The following is a 12,256-nucleotide window of genomic DNA, read 5'->3' on the forward strand; positions in this document are numbered from 1 at the left end:
GAGACATTTAATCAGAAGGTCCTCTGTTGTTATGCGCGGAAGGCGGAAGCGTCTAGATTCGAACTGTTTGAAGATAGCATCGAGGGACCAGTCGATGTTTGGTTTGGGAGCGGGAGGATCGGAGAGGAACTGCGATTTCGAGAGCTCTTGGAAATGCTTTTCTACCAAAGTCGCCCTTTAGGGTTTGGGGGAGGAAACTTTCAGACTCCCATGAGAGGTAAAAGAAGCAATCGAGATATTTAAACCAAGGTTTACTTAATTAGTGGGGCAATGCAAATGTTAGATACAATAGTGTTGGCACTAATTAATGACCGTTCTCCCTGCTATGAACTGTATTTTGGGAACCGATAACGTCCTCTGATAGCAACGGATGAATACATTGGGGGTGCTCCAGAAGCCGTTGTGCATGATTTCCTCCATGGATACGTTGCGCATCCAGGCGATGGAGTGGCTAGCCCGGTGGATGTCGTGGCCCGATGGATTTCCTGGAGAGTCGCCGAAGGAACAAAGGGCGTGAGCCAGCCAGAAGGAGTACCTCCCGGCGTTGAGTGGCTTATGAGACTTGAGCTCCAAGAAGACGTGGTTCCTGTGTTCCCATGAGGTCGTTCGCTTGAGGTATTCTTTCAAGTGGTAAGCAGGGCATAACGCATGTTTCCCACCCAATCTGGGGAAAGAGATGGGTGGTGGACACCTGTCTACTGACTGGTTTTTGTAGATGAAGCCCGGTAGGACTGCGATCGATACGTCGGTGGGTGAGATGGAGCACCCTGATCTAGAAGCGTTAGCTAGCTCTGATGCTCGGTTTCCGGATGCCAGAGCTGTTAAGAAGAGACATTTAATCAGAAGGTCCTCTGTTGTTATGCGCGGGAGGCGGAAGCGTCTAGATTCGAACTGTTTGAAGATAGCATCGAGGGACCAGTCGATGTTTGGTTTGGGAGTGGGAGGATCGGAGAGGAACTGCGATTTCGAGAGCTCTTGGAATTCTTCAGCAGTGGTGTTTACTCCGAAGGCCAGGTACAGGGGTTTTCCGAGCGCCGCCTTGATGTTACGTATCGTCATAGCCTTCAGGTGCTTCTCCTCGTAGAGGAAGGTGAGAAACCGTAGAACTGTATCGTGGGTGATGTCAGTTGTTTCTGCGGGGTGCCACTCTTGGAAGCGCTTCCACTGAGATTGGTATTGGCTCGTGGTCGAAGAACGAACGGCCCTGACTAGTCGTTTGGCGGAGAAGGTGGAGAACTTTTCTGAGTACAGTAAGGTTAGAAACTCCACGTGATCCATTTCCCGCACTCTTCTGATGAGACCAAGCCGACGGCTGTCTTCTGGTGGAGGAGAGTTTGGAGAAGAAGCTGTTTCTGCGCTCTCTTGAGGAGGACTGGGTACCATCCGGCTGATGGTCTGTGTGGCGATAGAATGACCCCGTGATGTTAGTAGTCCTGCAGTTTGGGTAGCAACTGGGGTATGAAGTTTGGTGGGGGGAAGATGTACACCCCCTGCCACTGATTCCAGTCGACTGCTAGGACATCCGTTGCCACTGCCCCCGGGTACTCGAAAGCAGACACGTACAGGGGTAGTTTGTTGTTGTGTGGACTGGCCATGAGGTCGACTTGTAGTGGTCCATGCCAGTCCGTGATCTTCTGAAAATTCTCCTGTGGAAGGCCCCACTCCGCCGGGCGTGGGTCCTTCCTGCTGAGGGCGTCCGCGCAGATGTTCAGGTGACTGGGGATTCTGTGCGCGTCTAGTAGGAGTCATCTGCTGTTGCACAATTGGAATAGCACCAAGGCTTCCTGCTGGAGATCTGTGGACTTGCTTCCCATCTTTTTTATGACTGAGCGCACACATTCGTTGCCCGTCATGAGTCGGATCGTCATGTCGTAGACCTCCAATAGCTCCAGTGATCTGACTACTGCCTGGACATCCAGTCGATTGATGTAGAGCAATGACTCCTCTTGACCCCATAATGCACCGGAGTTGAAGTTCTTGCTTGTCTGGAGGCCCCAACCTTCTGGTGAGGCGTCTGTCCAGATTGTGAGGGCTGATGCCTCCTGCTGGAATGGGGCAGTCTTGATGAGTGGTGCAAGGCTGATCCATGTTTCTAAGCCGGTGAGGAGAATCTTCGGGATTGGATGCCTATGGTCTCTTTTGTGAGCTGGGCCTAGTAGTTGGGGTTTCGCGATCAGGAAGTAGTGGTGGCGGTATTCTGGGACGAGCTGAGCCGCGAAGTTCAGGGAGCCCAGAAGACTTTCCCAGCATCGTCTTTAGGCATACCCTCTGTCCCTCAGGTGTAACATGGAGTTGACGATGGAGGAGGCTGAGTCTGTTGGGAGAGACCACCGACCGGCTTGCAGCAGCCAACGGACGCCCAGCCAGATGGTGTCTTGGGTGGGCTCTAGCGCTGACTTCTTCCAGTTGATGAGGAAGCCCAGCGATTGGAGAAGGCGAAGAGCTCTTTGAGTTGACGCGAGAGCCTCTTGGGCGGATGCCCCCCAGATGAGCAAGTCATCTATATATCCGAGCACGTGCACACCCTCCTTCCTGAGCGTCTGCAGGGGTGCATCGAGAAGCTTCGTAAAAATCAGGGGTCAATTGTTGGACGGCTTGCCGGGGTTTGTAGAGGCGGATGGAGCGGTCTTGGCCGCGTTATTGTCGCCAGAGGATTTAGGCTGTTGTCCCCTGAAGGGGTGACGGTTGCCTAGGCCGCCTCTGCTGCTTCTGCTGTTGGAGGAGTTGCCTCCGCGGCCTCTTCCCCTGTGGTAGCTGGTGTCGCCACGGAAACCCTGGCTGTCGTGGCTACGATGACCGTCACGACCTCTGTTGGAAGATCTGTTGCCACGAAAGTGCGCCAATTTGAAATTTTTGGCGGAGGGCCCGTAGGCCCTCCTGGTGTCCGAGGCCGCTCGCTTCTTTGTTGAAATGCGGGGCACCGCAGGTTTGAAGGAGTGACCGTACACTTTCACTTTTTGTGGACTGCATCAATGTGTCCTTGGGGAACAGGGCTGGCCCGATCAGTGGGGCCTTCACTAGATCTGACACCAAGTCGGAGGGCTGCATGCCCTTGGTGACTTCTTCGCGGCATTTAACTTTGTTGGAGTTGACTTTAGAACCCAGTGAGATGAAGGCTGGGGTGAGGTTGGACATGGCCAGGTCAATGATGCCCTGTAGGTGCTTGGCGGTCTGCTTGCCCTCCTTGCGGATAAACTCGGTGGCGTGCTTCGCCATGCCCAACACTTCCATGGTTTTACCGACGGAGTCGGAGCAGAACCCGTCTGACGTGGTGGTGGAGGGGGTGTTGGCGAGGGTCTTACTGCAGGGGCGGAAGGCCTTGTCCAAATGTCCTCACAGGCTCACGTGTTCGAGGGACCATGGTTTCCCGTTTAGGGACTGTAGGCGGGGGTCCTCGCTCTTGAAGATGAGGAAGTCGTCCTGGGTGGCCTCCGGTTTAAATAGGCGGCAGCTGGCGAACAGGTCCTTGCCAGCGATGGCGGCGTTGTCGTTTGCTGGTCTGAACAATTTTGTGTTTCTGACCTACTTCTTCTTGAAGCTTGCTCTGTTGTATAAGACGCCATCAATGCGCCACGCCACCCTGTTGTTCGACTTCGGGACCTCCTCGTAGTCGGGGATGACGTACCATTTCTCGTCCTCCGTGGAGGACTCCTCGGACTCGGAGAATGTGATCGGGGTGACGTTGATGGGGGTGCTGGCAGTCTCGCTCGAGCTGAGAGCGGCGGGTGTTGTTAAGGATTGAGAGGGCGTTTGTTGGGGCACGACCTGTGGAGATGCTGGTTGCACAATCTGGGGAGCTTGTGGTTGGTGGACCTGCGGCAGGAACACCTGGCTTGCAACTTGTTGGACCGGGGAAGGATCCACGTAAGATTCCACAGGCTGCGAGGACTCGTCCGCTTCAGAGAAGTCCCCCAATTCATCCATAGAGACCAGGCCTTCCACTTTGGAGGAGTCTTCCCCCCCTGGAAGAAGCGTCCTCGAGGGAGATGTTCTTGCTGAGGGTTGTGGCCCGAGGTCGATGGGACAGGCTTGGTCGTGGCGGGGTCTCGTTGCATTGCAGATGGGCGAGACTCCACTGTGCCCAGTCGAGAGGTGATGGAACGCAACATCTCAAAGATGGCGTCAAAGTTTCCCGTGTCGCTGCCCGTCGAGAGTGATGCGGTAGACATTGCTCCAGGGAGCATTGTTGCTGAGGGAATCTTTGTCCCCTCATTTCTCTGTTCTGCTGACGCAAGAGATTTTCTCGCCGGTGCGGGAACTTGTCCCGCCGATGCGGGATCTCGTCCCGCCGAGGCGGGTAACGTTACCGCAGGCGCGGCCATGGCAGGCTCAGGTTGGATAGGTGGTTTGTAGGGATCCATGTCCTGGATGAGACCATCGAGGCCTGGAAGGTGCCTGCTAAAGTTTTGTACGCGGAGGGAAGTAGTGCCGCGGATGCCTCCCCAGTACAGTAGGGAGCGGGAACGGCGGTAAGGCTTGGCCCGGAAGTGGCGGGAAGTGGAGGGTTTTTGCTTGTCCCGGGGTTATCGGACTGAAGGAGTCAACCGAGATGTACCAGGAAATATCTGAAGAGCTGCAGAGCATGTAGGAAGCTCTGGAGTGGGGGCGTTTAGCTTGGCAATAGCCAACATCGAAGGCTTTGTCGTTGTCGGAAGCCCAACGGAGCATTTCCCCTTGCTACCTCGATTTTTGTGCCCTGTTGAGGGCCTGGCTCTGGAGGCTCGCGAACATTCTGCGGGCAAACTCTCTTTCAGCAGGGTCGGCGTCCACTCTGCTTAAATATTACACCAAGAAAAATGAGATACATGATTAATAAGATGCACATGACACTCAAAAGGTAATGAAATAAAACATGACAAACATTAAGGTACAATTGTAAATGAATGATTCTATTGTATAATATAGTTGATGTTCTGTTACCCTCTTCTACGGTAGCAATGTTGAGGTGATCTGCTATAGCTGTATCTTGTTGACTTGCTGAAATTGTGTTTTATGTTACAATACACTCATTGTTTTTCATAGCTTTTTATGCATTCACTTGGAGATTCTTGGTTTTCTGAGAGCCCTTCATTGTGGAGCTCCTCTCAGACATACCTCAGAGTAATGAGCAAAAATGTCCAAATAGAAATGCACTTTTTGCGCTGTGTGAGCCGTCCAAACCTAGTTCAGACCAGCATAAGGCAGTATTGGTGCTAGTTGCAGGTAATGATGGCTGCTAAACATCTGATAATACTTTCCTCATGTATAAGAACCTATACTTAGTGCAGCTTGTAATGTATGGAATAAACTATACAATACTGGATTCTGGAGGCATGGCCATGAAGCAAATGAATGCCATGCAGGTGAGCTGTGTGGAAGGAGTTAGCGTTCTCTGCGGCTGCACCGCTCTTTCTGGAGAATTGCAGCATGACGCCCCGCCGTCTCTCCTGTGCCATGACATCCCACCATCTCAGGTATGCTATGCCATGATGCCCTGCTGTGGTGCTGTCTCTCCTGTGTCATGATGCCCTGCAGCCCCTGCCGTCTCTCCTGTGTCATGATGCCCTGCAGCCCCTGCCGTGTCTCCTGTGTCATGATGCCAAGCCATCTTGCCTGTGCCATGATGCCCTACCATGTCTCCTGCGCTGTGCTGCATTGCCATCTTTCCTGTGCCGTAATGTCATGCCCTGAGTGCCCTCTCTCCTGTGCTGGAACGCCCAGCCCCTGGGGCCTGGGCCACAGCTGTCTTTCCTGTGCCACAATGCCCCCGCATTCTTTCCTGTGCTGTGTGCCATAACATACAGCTGTCTCTCCTGTGCCTTGATCCCCTACTGGTCCACTGGATGATGATTTTGAGTCTTTGACAGAAGATGATTTTGAGCTGTAGGAATAGATGAAAATCGATCAAATTAACAACTTGTATGGGCATTTCTGTCTTGTTCATGGATGGCTTATTGCCACTTTTCCAGCTTAGTTGGAAGAAAATGTCTTTCCAATCTTACTCAGACAATTGCAGAGCAGAATAAATTAATAATTATTACAAAAGATAATACACATGAGAAACACTGCTTATACTGTCTAGTGTCTACCTAAATTCTTGAATAATTCCAGTAAAATTAACATTAATGATAGTAGCAGTCTAGCAGATATAGAGTACTCACTACTCAGTAATATCTAATAATAATATTTTTCATTTCTTCTGAATTCAAATATATATCATATAAATAATTTCTATACCTAAATCCTAATGCCTTATGCCTAAAAATGAAATAATGCCAGGGGGCAGGGTGGCCCAGTGCCCACTGTGCAGAGAGTGAATGAAGATTTAAAGACCTACAGCGACGCATTATCGGCAAAATTTTCGCCTTCAGAAGATCTTGCCGACACATTTAGATAGAAATTCTTGCATTTAATATATTTCTCAGTCTTCAGCCATCTATTTAGAAAAAAAGTAAGGTTTCCGGTACGTTGGATGGATTACGATGCAGCAAAGCTTGTCCGGAAATCAGTTGCGATTAGTTCCCGCAAAAAATGTAAACAACATTTTTTCGATTGCTTAGTTTCGGTCGCATTAGAGCGGTCAGACTGCTTTATTACTTGTTCAGTTGACACTTGCTGTACAACCGGACTGTTTTTAGGGTAAAATTAGTTATTTGGGGTAACACGTGCATGCAACCTTGTAATTACAAAGTTCGTGGCTTGTAAATAGTTCGTCATTACCCAGCGAGTCAGCGTAAATGGCTTTTCATTAAAAATTACTCGGCGACGCATCTTTAAAATGGCCGGCGACGCTTTGGGCTTAAAAATCCATATATTGCCGACGCTGCATCCACCCTCTGCATAGTGGCCCAGTGCCAGTGGTTGAGGCAGGGTGGCCCAGTGGCTAAAATTCAGAGTAGGCTAGGTACCATTTACCAAGATTGGAGCAGAGAGGCGCAGATTTGATCCCAGGATTCCCAGCTCTGTGCACCAGTTTCTGGTCAGAATAGGCAAGGAAGCCGGGCAGTCAACGGGTTAAGCACAGCTGTCAGCAGTCAGCTGACAACAGAATTGTAGCAGTGGCAAGTCCAGTGAGTTGCAACTTGCAAGTCCAAGACTGCAAAATGCTGTGAATGCCACTATGCAGAGAGTGGATGAATATAGCAAGATCTTTGGCGACGCTTCAGTAGCCAAATTTTCGCCTTCAGAAGATCTTGCCGACACATTTAGATTGAAATTATTGCATTTAATATATTTCTCAGTCTTTGGCCAACTATTTAGAAAAAAAAGTAAGGTTTCCGGTACGTTGGATGGATTACGATGCAGCGAAGCTTGTCCGGAAATCAGTTGCGATGAGTTCCCAATGCGAATTTATTTACAAAGTTTATGCACGTGTTACCCCAAATCTCTAATTTTACCCTTAAACAGTCAAACGGCAAGAATAAAATTTGTCTCTACTGTAAGTTCAGCACGTGTTAATATACAGTCTGACCGCTTTGACATGACCGCAACTATGCGCGATCTTCAACAAATGTTTTTTCTATTTGTTTACATTATGATGTTTATGTTTTTTCTGCAAGATATTTTTGGTGGAAACGGTAAAGCAATGCGGATTGCGGAAGTTGAAAATTTTATGAAATGACATGTTTGCAAAGTGCAAACCGCGATTTTTTAATCAAACAAAAATTTATGACATTCGAGCCACGAGATTTCATACCTACTGAAGTCTGAAATTATATGATATTAGAGCCGCGATATTTCAGACAAAAATAGGACTTTTCCAGACTAGAGCGTAAATGGCTTTTCATTAAAAATTACCCGCCGACGCATCTTTAAAATGGCCGGCGACACTTTGGGCTTAAAAATCCATATATTGGCGACGCTGCATCCACCCTCTGCATAGTGGTGTGAATGTTCTGTGATGTTCAGAATTGGCCACAGGCCTATGGACTGAGTATGAAGTAAGAGCCTGTATGGCCTAATAAGTGCTGAAAGTTTGAAACCGCTATTATTCCTAATAAGTAATAGTTCTTATGATAGAATTTCTCTAAGTAGGACAGAGTAGCCTACTGCCCTACTCTAAACGTTAGTGGAAAGTTTCGACTATACGGTAATGCTCCATAAATAACATACATAAACACATTATTTTCGTCTACGTCACTCGTCAGGCTACACTCAGCACTCAGTAGGCACTGATCAGCCTTACTATTTTATTTACATGTGCAATTGTGCATCTACATTCTACAAAACACAAATGCATAGGGGAGCACAAACGGAATGCTTTCCCAAACAAACCTACATTCTAAAACGCGGAATATCGCAATTTATCGTTGGTTTCAAATCAACGGTCTGTGTTCAACTACTTTTCGTCGTGTTCATTAACGATTTGCCAGATGCCGTAGAATGTTTGTGCTCCATGTACGCGGACGACACCAAGATGTATAACAGCGTGGAAACAGACGCCAAGCAACAAAGGCTTCAGAGTGATTTAGATAATCTTGTTGACTGGGCAGACACTTAGTAGCGTGGTCGCCGTTCTTGGAAAGAGACAAAAAGCTCATTGAGAGTGTGTTACGTAGAGCAACCAAAGTAATACCAGGTTTTAAAAATCTTGAGTATGAAAGAAGACTTGAGCGGATGAAAATACCGAGTATGACGTACAGAAGAGTGAGAGGTGATATGATCAAGTGTTACAAGTACACGCACAATGTTTATAAATTGGACAACAGTATACTAAAACTGGAAAAGAATACAAACACCAGAGGTCACCATTACAAACTGGAGAAGCAGCGTTGCAATACGAGTCTTCGTCATAGGTTTTTCACCCAGCGTGTGGTGGAGAGGTGGAACAGACTGCCAGCTCAGGTGGTGGAGGCTCCCAGCGTCGATGCCTTTAAGAACAGACTGGACAGTGTTATGCGGGACCTTGTCTACAGAGTAGACGAGCTTCCCACCTTTATTAGAGCTGATCAAAGGATCAGCAGTCAGTATGGACCAAGAAACGAGTACCAGGCACAACAGAATCGGCAACAGGCTGTGGAAGCCTAACATCTGATGCCGAGATTGCTATGCTATGCTACTACTACCTAGCTCAACCATGGTCAGTGTCACGTCAATCGCTACCGAGTAAAATTGGCACGCTTTACTATGTTCTATGTATTTAATAAACCTAATTAAATGACTCAATACTATGAACAAAAAGTAGCATTGAAGTTTATTGCATCTCTCAAAACGTACATATTGAAATTTCTATCACGTTTTTTACCGTTTTCAGCGTATATTGACAAATTATATGCAGTGACAACTCAAGTCAGTAACGATAGTTAAAAAAGTAAAAAATTACCCAAAGATTTAAATTTTTTCGGTATAACCCAAAACTTTGCGGACCTACGAATGGTATTTTATTAGATGAAAATTTCTGTGCGTGTGCTCAAAGCTTTTTTCATGCGTAACCAATGTCATAGAATAGAATATAATAGAAGTGTCGGCACTGAAGAAAAAGGCCCATGCCCTGTGGCCGATTCTCGTACTTTTCGTGACCTGATTCCACAAGGAATCCGGCCTTATGAACCCGATGTTTCCATAACAGACGAATTGCTTAACACTCATCACATCCTTGCCAAAAAGACAACATTACTGAGATTCAAAATATATTATGAATCTAATATATATAAATTTCTGATTAAGTTCCTTCTTATTATTCGTTGTACATCATAGCGACTTTACCAATTGATAAATCTCACTGGTTGTCCTAGCGCACATATGGACCATTTACAGTTGGTGGAAAATTTTTTAATCAAACAGATACCACATTTAAACTTTTTAAAGTAGTATTATAGTATAACAGCAGAAAATAATTCTGATGTAACAAATAAAGTTTTTTAATGTAATCTATTTTTATTTTTTAGAGGAAAAAATTGCAAAGGGTTTTTCTAACAGTGGAAAGGGCTGTCACAACGGCCCAATTCCTGTTCTCGATTTAAAAAGATTTCGCGCAAGACCCTTTTTTCTGCCAAGGAAAGAAGACATGATATCTTGTCAAGGATCGTATTCGACGAGCTGCTGTCTCCTGGGCACCAACTTCCAGCAGTCCAGCCGAACTAAGAATAGAAGCGCTGACTCAGCACCTTTGCTGCTATTTAAAGCCTAACGCACACCCACTTTTTCTGTTGGATTTTCATGTATTGCAAAAATGCACATTTTTACATGTTTGGAGTATTTATATTAAGCTGAAAGTATTTTCGCAACCATTAAAAAAATTTTTTGGCGTTCAGCTGACTTGTAAGCGATACGCGTTACGTTTTGCAGTAGCTTTGAATTGCAGGGCCGTGTTTTATGACGTCTGTCCCAACGGGCGAAGTTCTGCATTCTTCAGGTGATCATGCACATTCAGCCCGGATTTGCATAATAACCCAATATTGAAATCGCTTCTTCCAGGCGCTCAAAAAGTTTCGTTTTTGGTACTTTTTCTCTGAACGCGGAGCTGGAACTTACGAGGTGTCGGTGGTGATTCATTATTAACAATCATATCAATATTGCATTAAAATGATTACATAGAGGAGTACATTACTCTTGTTTCTTCTATTGATAATACAGCGAATTAATTCGTTAGTGGGAATAGATTCGTTAACGTTTTAAGTTATTTTCCCGCTATATTATTCGAATACAACGGCAGGGAAAGGCTGAGTCAGGCCGGCGATGGCCCGAGTTTAGCCATGAGAGGCAGCCTGTCAATTGCACACTCGAACAAATAAAGGCCGCGACTAAACTTTGCCAATACGGTGCCTAAAAAATTGGAAACTCCTCCGTTATCTAGAAGGACAAAAACTTAAGCTGCTTAGTGCAGGTGCGGAAGGACAGTTCCTGCGAGACCAGTCCGCCTGAGTGAACCAAGGAACGGAGAGGCAGATCTGTTACTGTAGGTATGTTAGAGCGAAACATCGGACGCTTGCGACGTAACTTATTAGAGCAGAGAATGCCTTCCTAGTCCTCAATTGCTGTCAATACTGCTTTTGCAAATCCTAGCGTAAGTTTAGATTGTGATTTTTTTCTGTCAGTTGCAGATAACAGTAGAGAATTAAAGTTCCAAATGCTCTCAAAATATCCCTGAAAGTTATTTGCAGCTCCCCTGATAGAATAACGTGATAGCAAATACTCATGAGGTTTTAATTTTCTGTGAAAATATCAAAAAGTAGTCCTGGCAGTATTATAAGGGACACAATAGTTTGACATTTTGATAACCATATTTGATAAGAGCTCAGGTCCATCTATGTACAATAATATGGGCGTTGAATGTGTCGTTACGTTGTATCTGATTTATGGATATTTTATCTTTTCAATCCCTGTATAGTTAAATTTCCACCATGAAACAAAAAAAGACATAATGTGCCCGACTTACAACACGTTACCATGTGCAATAAGCTACAAAGACTCCTTTGTAATTTAGGACCCGAAATTGTTAAGACTCACAAGTCTATCCCTCTGGATTGCTTATGTGAAAATACTTGGATGGTAGCTCTGTGAGAAGATGTAGAGGGGAAATTTAATGGGAATAAGGCGTGAGATTACGGGCCTCAAGAGGCTATAAAATGTGACTGAGCCCTTCGTGCCCAGACCTCCTCTAAATAATGATCTTCACACGGCAAGGTTGTCCACTCGCCGGCGCTGGGGAATATTTTCCAGCGAATTGTAACGGACGCTAATTCGCTAAGTCATCCGATATCAGTAGGAATTAAAGTTTGAGTTATTCCATTAATCATGAAAATGCACCTAAATTAATCATTTGATGAATCAGTTCCAATGTGAAAATAAGATAATAACTGTGCGTATAATTCTTGTGTTAGAATCAATAGTAGTGGAAAAAGATGTGGGTTTTCATCATGGCTGCGAAGAAGAATGCCTGAGATTGCAAGGGTCGGGGGCTCGGCTTGATATTTTTAGAGACCCTTGACAAGAATATAAACTCAGCGATGCGCGTTTTATGTTTTTTATTTTAGTCGCGACTGCAGGAATTTCCGGCTCGACGGATCGTAAAAGCGGAAATCCAAACCCTGGTCCCCCATCCTGCTTCATCCTACTACTCACGCTCATCAAACTGCTCCCACCTGAATCATTCTTGCCAAATCTTACATCATTATTCACTTCCTTAGCTCCCCTCCCCCCTCAAAGCATCCTGTTAAATTCACCCCAACCTTCGGTCCGGCCACTCAGGTTTTCAGCACAGAAAACTTCAACTATCGAAAAATACTTTAAACTTCTTCATGTAGCGCTTCTTCCATTGCGTTTGAGTGACCGCCTG

Source organism: Hyalella azteca, unplaced genomic scaffold (genome assembly GCF_000764305.2).
Source record: "Hyalella azteca isolate HAZT.00-mixed unplaced genomic scaffold, Hazt_2.0.2 contig14766, whole genome shotgun sequence".
In the NCBI taxonomy this organism is placed as follows: Eukaryota; Metazoa; Arthropoda; class Malacostraca; order Amphipoda; family Hyalellidae; genus Hyalella; species Hyalella azteca.